The sequence below is a fragment of the Gracilinanus agilis genome, chromosome 1, assembly GCF_016433145.1.
Source record: "Gracilinanus agilis isolate LMUSP501 chromosome 1, AgileGrace, whole genome shotgun sequence".
NCBI lineage: Eukaryota > Metazoa > Chordata > Mammalia > Didelphimorphia > Didelphidae > Gracilinanus > Gracilinanus agilis.
The window spans coordinates 681,286,736-681,299,961 of NC_058130.1; the positions used below are offsets into that span (position 1 = coordinate 681,286,736).

The window sequence follows — 13,226 nt, forward strand, 5'->3', positions numbered from 1 at the left end:
TTTTAATCATGTCCAAGTCTTCATGATCCCATTTGGGATTTTCTTGGCAGAGAAGGGCTGGAATGGTTTGCCATTTCCTTCCCCAGCCCTTTTTATATATGAGAAAACTGCGGTAAACAGGGTTAAGTGACCTGCCCAGGGTCACACAGCTAGTATATGTCTGGAGCCAGATTTGAACTTGGAAAGATGAGTCATCCTGATTCCAGGCACAGAGCTGTATCCACTGTACCATCCCACTATATCACCACACTTAGTTACATAAACTGTAAAGCAAAGTAGTTCAACTGGAGGATCCTCATTCTAAATAGTATGAACTTGGTCTACATGTCTCTAGGCCTTATTTTTCTTATTTGTAAAATGAGAGGCTTAGAAAAGATACTCTATAAATTCTTTCCAGAGATAACATTTTATGATTCCTAATTACTATCCCTGGGACATTGAATAGTATTGAATAGAAACATTAGCAGTTAGAAACTGGAAAGTCAAATTAGGTCATCTCCCTTCCAGGACCCAATTATTTTACATTAAGCACAAAATAATTCTTAAATCTTTGTGCCAGCTAACCTTAAATAATTTATGCAGAGTGGTAAACCAGATTCACCAGCATAGCAGCAGCACGAGTGATAGATTTGGAGAAAGAGGACCTGGATTTGAGACCTAGTATTGTCATTTGCTATATGGATGATCTTGGTCAAGTCCCTTATCCTTTCTAATCCTTAAGATTTTCTTCCACTTAATGGGGAAGTTGTACTTCCAAGGTCCTGTCCAGTTCCAAATCTATACTCCAATGTCTCTAGCAGAAAGATAATATTGTATAACAGCTACAGAACTAGGAAGTCTTGAGTTCAAGTTCTGACTCTCACATATATGCTGTGGGACCATGGATAATTCACTTAACTACTCAGTGTCCTAGGCAACCCTCCTGTTTAATTTCTTGATTGTTTTTATTTTGAATTTAACAAGCACTAAATAAAATGAGCATTTTCAAATACAAAGTAAAATAGGAAAAGGGGATTGTACAGATGCCATGAGTCTTGGTTACATTCAGTTTCTTCTTCCATTTAATTATGTAATAAATTAAATATGTAACTTTCAAAACTATTCTACTTATCTATTTTTAGAACCATCTTTTTTGTTTTTCTTCATTAAAAAAGGCTTCAGTACCTTCGTTCTTTTCTTCTTTTTTTTTAAAACATGGTGGTTAATTCCACTTACTCCTCCATCTTTCTCCAAAATTGGGAAAAATAAAAGAGAAACAAAACCTTTGTAACAAATATTCCTAGTGAAACTAAAAAAAATAAATGTAACTTTGGGGATGTCCAAAAATTTACATCTCATTTTAAACACTTTGTTTTCATCACCTCTCTATCAAGAGGTAGACAATGTACTTCTTCAGTGGTCCTCTGGAATTGGTTTATCAATACCTCAATCACAATTCTTAAATTTTCCAAAGTTATTGTATTGGTTTCAAGGTGAAAGAGTGGTAAGGGCTAAGCAATTGGGGTTAAGTGACTTGCCCAGGGTCATCCTGCTGGGAAGTATCTGAAGTTAATTTTGAACCCAGGATGGACCTCCCATCTCCTATGGTTCTTTATCCATGGAGCCATGGAGCTGCGATCAAAATCACTTTTCTTTAAAATACTGCTATACTTCACTCTCTTCTTGTTCTATTCCCTTCACGCTACAACATTTCATAAAAGTTTTCCCATGTTTCCATGAAAACTTCCACTTAATCATTTCATCCACTGAAAGAATATTCAGTTATACACACACACACACACACACACACACACACACACACACACACACACACACACACTATCCTAGCCATTCCCCAAATGATGGGCACTTCCTCAGTTTGTACTTCCTTTCAGGAACAAAAAGAGCAGGTGTAAATTCTGTACACTAGGAGCATGCACACCTGGGTCCCTTCCTTATTTATATAATCTTTATGGTAGTCATTTCCCTAAAACTATTTCATCTCTAAGAAGATTTAATTGATATGTGGAGAAAAATAAATAGGGACAAAAAGGAATACACCTTCTTTTCAGCTGCACATGGTACATTCACAAAGATTGACCATGTAATAGGGCATAGAAACATTGCAAACAAATGCAAACGAGCAGAAATAATAAATGTAACCTTCACACTTTTTTTAGTGGCAAAAATATTGGAAAATGAGGGGATGTCTCTCAATTGGAGAATGGCTGAACAAATTGTGCAGTAAGGAATGATAAACTGGAGGTTTTTTATATGAACTGGAAAGACCTCCAAGAACTGACATGGAATGAAATAAGCTGAACCAAGATAACATTATAAACAGAAAGTGAAACACTGTGGAACAATACAATGTAATGGACTTTGCTAATACAAGACAATCCCAAAGGACTTATGAGAAAGAATACTATACACATTGAGAGAAATAACTGTGAGAGTAGAAACACAGAAGAAAAACAAATGACTTAATCTCTGTTTATATGGATATATGATTTGAGGTTTTGGTTTTAAAACATTGCTCTATTGCAAAAATGAATAATATGGAAATAGGTATAAGTGATAACATTCGTATAACCCAGTGGAAATGCTTATTGGATCTGGTAGAGGGAAGGAAAATGAAAAATGTAAACATGGAAAAATATTTTTTAAAAATTTGGAAGGGATGAACAGAGTAACTTGAATAGGTTTGGAAGGGGATTGCTATCCATCGTGGAACATTATCAATATTGGATCTGTATGCACGAAGAGTTACACCACCCAGATTTTTAAAGGAAAAAAATAAATGAGATACAGATGAAAATAGATAACAACACAGTAATAGCAGCAGATTTTAATTTCCTCCTCTCAGAACTAAATAAATTTAGTGGAAGAATAAAAAAGAAGTTAATGAGTTGAATAGAATCATAGATAAGATGAATAAGACAGATAATTTGGAAAGGACCTACATATCTGCATGAGGTTAGTAGATCTAAGCCTGAGCATACCCATAATCCAATAGCTTAGAGAGCATAATTATTCTGTAGAAGTCTTACTTTAACCCTCATCACACTATGGAAGTTCCATTGGATATGATCAAGCTAGAAAGATTTGTTTTAGAAAGAGTATGGTCTTAGAAACAGATTGTATCCATAGCTTAAGGACCAATCTAGCTAAATATGATTCTGAAAATATATGTTAATCAAGTAGCAGACAGGCTAAAGTGATCAAATTAAATGCTAATAGGAACATGGAAAAAGAGGCCTCATGTTAACTTGCTAGAGCAGCTGTGAATTTTTTTTTAAGAAAACAAGATGGAATTATACATTAAGATCTATAAACCTGTTCATGAACCATGAACTAGAGATTCCATTCCTAGGCATAGGACCTAGGAAGGTAAAAAGCTATATTTCTATGAAAAGATTCATGGAAGCTTTGTGACAGCAAAATAACTGTAAACAACGGAAATGTAATGAATGAGGGAAATTGATTGAATGTAACGGATTATATTATGTTATTGAAATGACAAATTTTGGAAATATCAAATAAAAGAATATATGCAGAGATAAAAAGAGAATAAAAATAATTCATACTGTGATCATATTCAAAAACAAAGCCACAGAATCAAGAGAAAAAGTATCTCAGTAAAACAAATCCAAAGGGAACTCAAAAGCAAAAAATGTTAATATTAGCATATATATAATTTATGTAATCTTAAATTATAAACAATGTGGAGTTTGTGATCTTTCACATAATCTTTTTATGTATTTATTTAGCTAAATATTTTGTTGGTAGTGGTATTTAGTTAAAAAATAAAATAAAAACAAAAACACAGACAGAAAAAGAAAAAATGAAAAGTATTGCTTTAAATATTTGAAGAACTATCATCTAGAAATGGATTAATTAGTGTTATTCCACTTAAGACTTATAAGGTAGAACTAAGACAGATAGATGATAATTATAGAGAGACAGATTTCTGATTAACATAACGGGAAAAAATCCTAACAATGAAAATTATCCAATAGTTGAATGGGCTTTTACAGGACATGGTATGTTCTTCATTACTGAAGGTCTAAAGAGAGATGAGAAGGCAATTTTCAGGGACATAGTAAAAGAGATTCTCTTAGATCTTTCCATTTCTAGGATTTAATTATACTCTGACATGTATAAAGTCATATAATATGTTAACAGAAATCAGTATTCAAAATGCATTCATAAAAAACTAAGATTTCAGCTATTGAAATTCAGAAAGTTTTTAGACTCATCTAATTACTTAACAATCACAGAATCACAAAGTTGGGCAAATATGAAAGACTTCTGAGGCTACCTAGTCCTCTGTAGAATGAGAGAATAAAATGGAAGATATGATAAGTGACTTGAAGACAGATATTTTCACACAGATGTCTTTCTCTCTGACACAATGGATATGCTCATTAAAATATAGTAGGAATCTCCTAATGGCTCATCATCTCATCTGGTTAACCAAATGAAAGGAAGAAAAGGTAGGAATATTCCAGAAGTCTAGGAACAGTTCATTGTAGTCTATCTTGAGAGTTCCTAGAAATGGCCAGTCCTGAGCCTTAGCAAAATTGGCTTCATCTAGTGACCTACAGAAAATATACTATGTTTCTCTGTTTTCTGCATTTAATTTTGATTCCTGCCAAAATTATTTTTATGTAAAGAGATCTCTTATAAGCATTTGGGAACTGAAGCATTGATCACAAAGGTCAAAGAATTAAGTTACCAACCCTTGCCTGAAGTGAAAATCTCTTCTATAATATTTCAGAAAAGCTGCTCTCTATCCTCTGACTGAGCCAATCCGGGAAAGAGGAAATCATGATTTTTTTAAAGGAAGTTGTTAAGTTGTTAAACTGTTTTAGCAACATAGTATTGGGAACAAAATACTGTACTTGGACTCAGAAAGGCCTGAGTTCATATACTGCTCCTGACACTTATTAACACTGAGCAAACATAACCTCTTTGAATCTTATTTTTTTTTTAATCTGTAAGGAAAGCATCGTAGTTTCTTCCTTGCACGATTGATGTAAGGCTTCAATGTATTATGTATGTAAAATACTTGGCAAAATTTAAAGAACTAATATAGAACCCAGACCTGGAAGCGTAGAAAACATGGAAAATAATTGCAAGTATAGTTATGCTTTCCATATCATGACTCTCCCCATCATTTTCCCAATTCATTAAAGGAAAACTAAGGTGAATTCTAGTTTATCTGAGAAGCTAACTCCCTTACAGGGTTGTGGTAAGAAAAAAGAGTTTTGTTTTTGTTGGGGGTTTTTTGCCAACTGTAAAGCACTGTATAAATGTCAGCTTTTAAAATATTTGTTTTGTTTTTGTTTTTGTTTTTGAAATTGAGCTTTCCACAGGCATACCAGTGCTCTGTTGGTAGAACTGTGATACAACCATTATAGAAAACAATGTAGGATTATGAGAAAAATTAAAGTAATTCACATTTCCATTTCCTTTGATCCAGAGGTTCCCAATATGTATATTCCAAACCAGTTTTAAAAAATGGCATCCATTATTCCAAAATACTTATAGCAACACTTTTAATCACACAAAAAAATAAAGTAGTTGCCAATAGTTGGGGAATGGTTAACAAATTATGATATATAGATATCATAGTGTACTACTGAAACACAAGAAAAATAGATTTTTGCTTCAAAAGGGGAAACAAATACACAAGAATTTTGTCACTCTACATTATATTTAATATGCATTTTTAAAATGTGTGGGAGTTCACAGTTTCACAGACAATTCTTTCTTTCTCTTTTTTTTTAAACCCTTACCTTCTGTCTTAAGATCAATACTATGTATTGGTTCTAAGACAGAAGAGTGGTAAGGGATGGCAATAGGGGTTAAGTGAATTGCCCAGCAAGGAAGTGGCTGAGGCTAGATTTGGACCTAGGATTTCCCATTTCTAGGTCTGGCTCTCCAATCCACTGAGCTACCAAGCTACCCCCTTCTTCCTTTTTTATGTTGAAATGCGCATATTTCTTCTAGGAAGCATGCAGGAATTATATGAATGTAACTAGAAAATATCCTTTTAAATACAGAACTATATTATTGGAGTCATATTTACTGACTGTAGTTGAGCTATGCCAATATAATAAAAAGCATAATATTTTCTAAATTGATTTACAAATTCAATATCATTCAAATCAAACTATTGAAGTATTACTTTATAGAACTAATAAAAAATTCATGCATAGGAATACAAAATCAAGATTCTGATAGGAAATAATTTTTAAAATAGGAAGTAAGGAGACTGAGTAAAGCCAGATCTCAATAGTAATTATAGTAATTATCAAAACAATTATGTATGGGTTTAAGAAAAAAGAAAACATGGCCAAAGGAATAGATTAGGTACATATGACCCATAATTATTATATTTCATAGAACTAAGATTACCAACTACTTTGATAAGGACTCATTATTTACAAATATTTCTGGAAAGCAGTCTGGCAGAAATGCAATGTAGACCCATACCTTATACCATATGCCAAGATAAACTCTAATTACATGGAGCACCTAGATGAAAAGGTCATAGCATAAATAACAACTTCAGTAAAGTAGCATGGACAAAGATATTTGAAAGAAATACATTTTGTTGTAGAAAAAGTAGAAACAAAATGGATTTTCATCATTTGTGAAATGGATGAATTACATGAAAGTTATTATTCTGTAGAAAGTGGTAGAAGGGACAGATTCAGAGAAACTTGGGAGGACTTTTGTGAACTGAATGATGAGAACATAACAATTAATGCAATGTTTACAACACTGCAAGGGGAGAAAACATTAAAATAAAAGAACAATCATCAATGCAAAAAGTCTGGTAGCAAGGCATGCTTCTCATCTCTTGATACAGAGATGATGGATTAGATTGAGAATGAGACATAAATTTTCAGACACACGTAATATCTTAATTTGGCACTATTATCTTTTACAAGTGGAGAGTTTTTATTTTTCACCTTGTGGGAGAAGAGAGTAGAAGTAATCAAAGAGCAGTGATAGTGATACCAAAAAAAGGGAATTAAGGAAAGAATATGGCACAACACATCATAAAAAAGAGAGTGAACAGAATAAAGTTCAGAACGGGGAACAGACAAACAAGACAGTGTTAAAACTAATATTAAATTTAAATTATAGGGAAAAATACAAGCTGAATGCAGCAGAAAAAGAATTCTAAGAGAAGTTTGTAACAGTATACAATTGCAATGTTTATATTTTTAAAGATGAGGTTATCACATTACATAATGTCTATTAAGTTCAAAATAAAAATAATTATTTTACTTTTTAAAATGTTGCAGATATAACATACTTATCAAATGTTCTGATGGCAATAAGCTGGCGACAATAGCTAACTCACTAGATGTTAGAATCAGTATTCTATAAAAATTTTGAAAATATTCTTTAGATTCAGTCAAATCTATTTAAATGGGGGGAGGGAAATAGAAGCAAATATAAAGTCTTATATTTGTGTGCAAAAACAAATTTCCCAAGTACTAGATGGAAAAGCAGAGTTAGAAAGATTTTTTTCTGAAAATAATCAAGGATTTTTTTGTGTATTTGAAGCTCAATATGAATAAATAGTGTGATGTGGCTTACAGAATCACTAAAATATTATAGTGGGCTATGCTGAGATATAGCTTCCAAGAAAAGAGATGTGATAGCCCTCTTATTCACTACCTGGATTAAGTCACATCTGACATTCTATTCACAGTGCTGCCATTTAGGAAGGGCATTGAAAAGCCAGTGATCATCCAGAAGGACAGTCCCAATGGAGAAGGGCTTGGAATGCATGGATACTCTTATAGGATCATAGATTTGCAGTTGAAAGTTAACTCAAGAGGTCATCTGGTATAATCACTTCATTTTGCAAATGAGGAAACTGAGGCCCTCTGAAATTAAGTGTCTTGCTTATGGTCACATAGGCAGTGAGAAGGGGTGAGATTTGAACCAAGTTCTAACTTCAGAACTTGTAGAGTTCTTCTCTACCCCCAACAAAGAGTAGATCATTTGAAGGAAGAGAAAAATCAGAGAAAACATAATAATTTCATTCAAGTATATGAAGGGCCATCATGTAACAGAGGCATTCAATTTGGTTTCTTTGTGCCTGGGGAGCAAAACCAAGAGCAGTGATTAGAAGTTGAAAATATAGAAATTTTGGTTTTATGTCAGAAAATATTTAACCATTTGACACAACTAAAAGTAGAACTGGCTGTATCTAGAAATACTGGATTTCTTTTTCACTGGAGCTTCAGGACTACTAATTTTGCATCTTATAGTGGGAATCACTTTTGGGGTAAGGGTTGGACTAGATGATTAGTAAGGTCAATTCTAATTCTAGACTTCTGTAATCCTCTGACAAAAGAAACTTGGCTGACCTTCCCCACCCCCCCCCTTTTCTTTTTCTCTCTGAGGAGAACATTTGAGCCATGCTTCTGTTTAGCTACAACTTCCTTCTGCCTTCTGATTTTTGTTTACAGTGAAAATGTCAAGAATGATAAGATATAGTTCCTCTAGTACCAAAGAATCTTTAACCTGGCATATGTGAACATTTTTTCCCCTTTAGTAACGTGAAATCTCCATTTCAATATAATTGTTTCCCTGTATAATGTAAGAGCTTCTTTTATGTATTTGAAAGAATTATTCTGAGAGCAGGTCTAAAGTTTTCCAAGACTACCCTGGCTTAATCAAATGTCCCTGACACAAAAGAGGTTAAGAACCTCTGCTCTACTAGTATGCCCATTGCACAACAATTTCCCATTGAGAGTGCCAACAATTAACATTTCTTAAATTGTAAAAATTATGTAATATTTTAGCACCCTTCACCCCACCTTTCCACTGCTCTGCCATCACTGCACAATCACGAGACCACTCTGGATGCCATTCATTTAGTAGAATGATTTTTAATTTTTTTTATCTTTTTTAAAATTTAGAATATTTTTCTCATGGTTACATGATTCATGTTCTTTCCCTCTTCCCCCACACTGTTCCCTCACCATAGCTGAAGCACAATTCCACTGTGTTATACATGTACATCGATCAAGACCTATTTCCATATCATTGATAGTTGCACCAGGGTGATCATTTAGCATCTACATCCCCAATAATGTCCCCATCAACTCATGTGTTCAAGCAATTGTTTTTCTTCTGTGTACATTTTGTAGAATGATTATCAGAACCAGAATCATAACTTTAGTGCTTTAATGTTTATGGATTGCTTTACATATATCATCTCATTGCCCACAAACCCCTAAAAGTAGATGTTTTTATTATCCTCATTTTATACAGGGGGAAACTGAGACTGGGAAACTAAAAAGTGACTTATTTGGGGTCATATAACTAAAGAGCATCTGAAGCAGAATTCAAACTCATATCTTCCTGACTTCAAGTCCAATAGTCTGTTCACTTTACCACCTGTGCTTCATGGGAAAACATTACAATAGAATTAATGATGAAGTGGCCAATTTAATTATCAAATATGCAGATGAGCTTCTCCATACTTGCCTAGGCTGGTGGTGAGAAGGCAAATTCAGTCTATTGCTGGGATTAAATTCAAAGTCTTTCAAATTTGGTAGAACCAGCCAGGACTTATATTCTTCAATGAATCTCTGAGAATTCAGGGATGCTCTCATGCCAAAATAAAAAATAATAAAATTGGAGTAGAACATTGCAGAATTATTACTTATAATGAAATGAAATCTGCCTCTCTGCAGTTTCTACACATTGTTCCTAGTTCTCTCTGTTGAGTTCAAGCAGAGTAATTGTTATCTACCTTCTCTGTATCACCTCATCAAATATTGATTAAAAAGTCATCTCACTCCTATTCTCTTCTGTAATCTAAGCATTTCCAGTTCATTTAATTGATCCAAATATGGCAGGCTTTTATTCTCCATCACCATTGCGATAGCCTTTGCCTACATTTCCATTGATGAATATCTTTCTAAAAATAGGGCACAGGGGCAGCTAGGTGGCTCAGTGGATTGGAAGCCAGAGACAGGAGGTCATAGGTTCAAATCTGGCCTCAGGCACTTCCTAGCTATATGACCCTGGGCAAGTCACTTAACCCGCCCCTTACCTAGCCCTTAATGTTCTTCTCTCTTAGAACCAATATAGCAAGTTAAGGGTTTTTTTAAAAAATAAAATAGGGTACCAAGATCAGTTAAAGATAGTGCATATATGTTCTGACCCAAACACATATGTATCTACCTATATGTTGGAAGTATCATTTCCTAACACTGAATGCTATCCTTTACTTGAACTTCTCCTGTGCTTCTATCTCTTTCTAATTTGTATTATACTGATTCATGCGCATCTTTGCTCCCTTATTAAAACACCAGTTCCCATGGCCAATGATTGTGCTATTTTTATTTTTTTTACCATTAGGACCTAGCATAATTTTTTTTGCATTTAATATATGCCTACTGAAATGAACTTGAATTGGACATGTTGAGACAATCCCAAGATCATCATAATGTTTTTGGCTCTCACTTCACACTGTGAAATCATGTTGAGTTCATAATTTACTGAAGTTTACAGATAATTTCCATATGAATTGATATTCAGACATATTTCCCTTTAACTGAACCTGTCCAGTTTAGGTGTTTAAACCAAGCATAGGACTTTATATTCATTCTCTATTAAAGTTCATGTTATTAGATTTAACCCATCAGTTCACCATGTTAAAATAATATGATTATAGGATTTAGGCTTGGAAGAAAACTTAGTGATTATCAAGTCCAACCCTTATATTTTGTTGATGACAAAACTAAGGCCCCAGAGTGATTGTGTGACTTACCCAAGGTTCCACAGGAGAGCCAGGACATGCAAAACCATGTCCCCTAACTTTAATTTTTTTATGATACCACAGTGCATTCAAACTACACTGTAATGATAGAATTTAGGCTTCTTGAGGTCAGGAATCATTTAAATTTTGAGATGAAATGAGAGACAGGAACCATTTCATATTTTTGAAAAATATTTATCTCTATAGACGCTTTCAGTGCCTTTTACATATGATACTTATTGTATTAATAATATATTAATTAATATTACATACAATACTTATTGAATTCAATTGAATCACTCTTTTTAAAAATTCTGATTCTGCCTATATGTCCCAAATGTATATTATCCAAAATGTAATACAAATGTCATATATGCCTTCATCCAAATTATTAATAAAAATATTGAACAGAAAAGGACCAGAGTCAACCTTGGGACACTCCACTAGAAAGTCCCCTCAGTTTGACAACTTGAGAATCAACTTTTTAGAGGTAACTATTCAACTAGTTTTGAATATATTTAGTTAGAGTTATTCATCCACCATTTCTCCACCTAGGCTACACTTCCACATTTGCAGGCAAATCATCTACACAGGTTCACAGAAGCCTTCACTTAACTCCTGGCATAACTGATCTAGTGAATACCTCATGGGATAAAGCTCTCAAAGACAGGAGCTGACAATAATTTCTTAAAGACACTGTAGACAACTCATGCAAATTCTGTTATGCTTATAATGTGTTTGTTGAAAATGAGAAAAGAGATCTCTGCCTATTTTATAGCGTAGGTGTGGAAATGAGGCAATTCACATATGAATGGAGCTATCTAAAAATTGGCAGATCTACCTAACTATAGTAAAAAAAAACCTTAATTCAAGCCTTTAAAGTTTGTTAAGCTTTTATTGAACTTTTTTTTTTTAAACCTAAACATATGATATCATTGGCCTTAGGAACTCCCAGTGAGACTTTTCTTTCTTCATAATAAAACTTGATGTCTCTTCCACAGCCAATAGTCTTCAAATGTTTTTGAGGTCCTAAGAGGTTGACTTGCTCAGAATCACTCAGTCAATGCAGGTCAGAGACAGGACTTGAACACATATCATCCTTTCCCAAGTGTCAGCTTTCTATTCATTAGCTGCTTTCCCAAGTGTCAGCTTTCTATTCATGTAGCTGCTTTTACTACTGAGAAATGGTTCATGGATAACAAGCAAAATAGCTGTTTAAAAAGTTTTTTCTGAACTAAAAATGTTTTTTATATGACTTTCAACTTGAAATAGATCAGTAGCATCCCTTCAGGGACATAATTTTCTGCAAATTGTCCATGGAGTGTGTGTCTGTGCAAATCCATAACTATGCAAACATTACTGCAAACATGTATATGTGTTATTACTTTTCCAATATATATAGATAACACTGTGATTAAATTCATCATTCCTAGTTGTTTCATGCCACATATGTCATTGCATTCTAATAGTCCATCGTCTCCATTTCTTTTGATCATGATGTCATCCTGGTCCTCTAGGCTCTCAAACTCACCTTCCCATACCCAATCAGTTGCCAAGTCCTATTAATACTACTTCTACAACATATGTCAAATCTGTCCTCTCTTCTTCAGTCATATAGCTTCTACTGTGTAATTCAGAGCTGTATCATTCTTGCTATGTCATTGCAATAACCTCCTAATTGTTCTCCCTGATTTCAGTTGATTCATCTCCCCCATGGCTAACAAATAGATAAATTAGAGGAGAGAGTTGAACCTCTGCCTGAATGTGAGAGATTTTCCTAACTGAGGGCTTTGATCTGTTGTGTTTTACCAACTTTTCATATGATCTGAATTCCACATAGCATCAGGAGAGGGGACCACATGGACCTAATCAGTCATTATATTTCCCCTAGTCCAAAAAGGTCGTTTTCATTTCTAAATCAATGATCCATCCTATGATATTCAGCTTCATGCATTCTCTTTTCCAATCAAAAAGGCCTGCTGGCTATTTCTTGTGAATCGTATTCCATCTACTTTGGCACAAGTAGTCCCCATGGCTGTAATGCCTGCCTCCTCAGCTCTGCCTCATACAATCCCTAAGTCCTTTCAATTCTCTACTGAGTTGCCACCTCCTCTACAAAGTTTTTCCTGGTATCATTTCCTGATCCTGAGTTATTAGCAATCTCTCTCTCTCTCTCTCTCTCTCTCTCTCTCTCTCTCTCTCTCTCTCTCTCTCTCTTTTCTCTCTCTCTTTCTCTCTCTTTTTTTTTCTCTCTCTCTTTTTCTCTCTCTCTTTCTCTCTCTCTCTTTCTCTCTCTCTCTTTCTCTCTCTCTTTCTTTCTCTCTCTCTCTTTCTCTCTCTCTGTTTCTGCCTCTGTGTCTCTGTTTCTGTCTATCTATCTGTCTATTTCTCTCTCTGTTTCTGTCTGTCTATCTCTTTTTAAAAACCTTTACTTTCCATCTTA

General features: G+C 34.1%; 1 protein-coding gene across 1 annotated transcript in view; it reads right to left on the minus strand.

Moving 5' to 3' along the window:
• The window catches only part of ADCY8 (adenylate cyclase 8), a 345,650-nt gene that overhangs the window by 313,569 nt on the left and 18,855 nt on the right, over positions 1-13,226 (minus strand). The window lies entirely within an intron of this gene.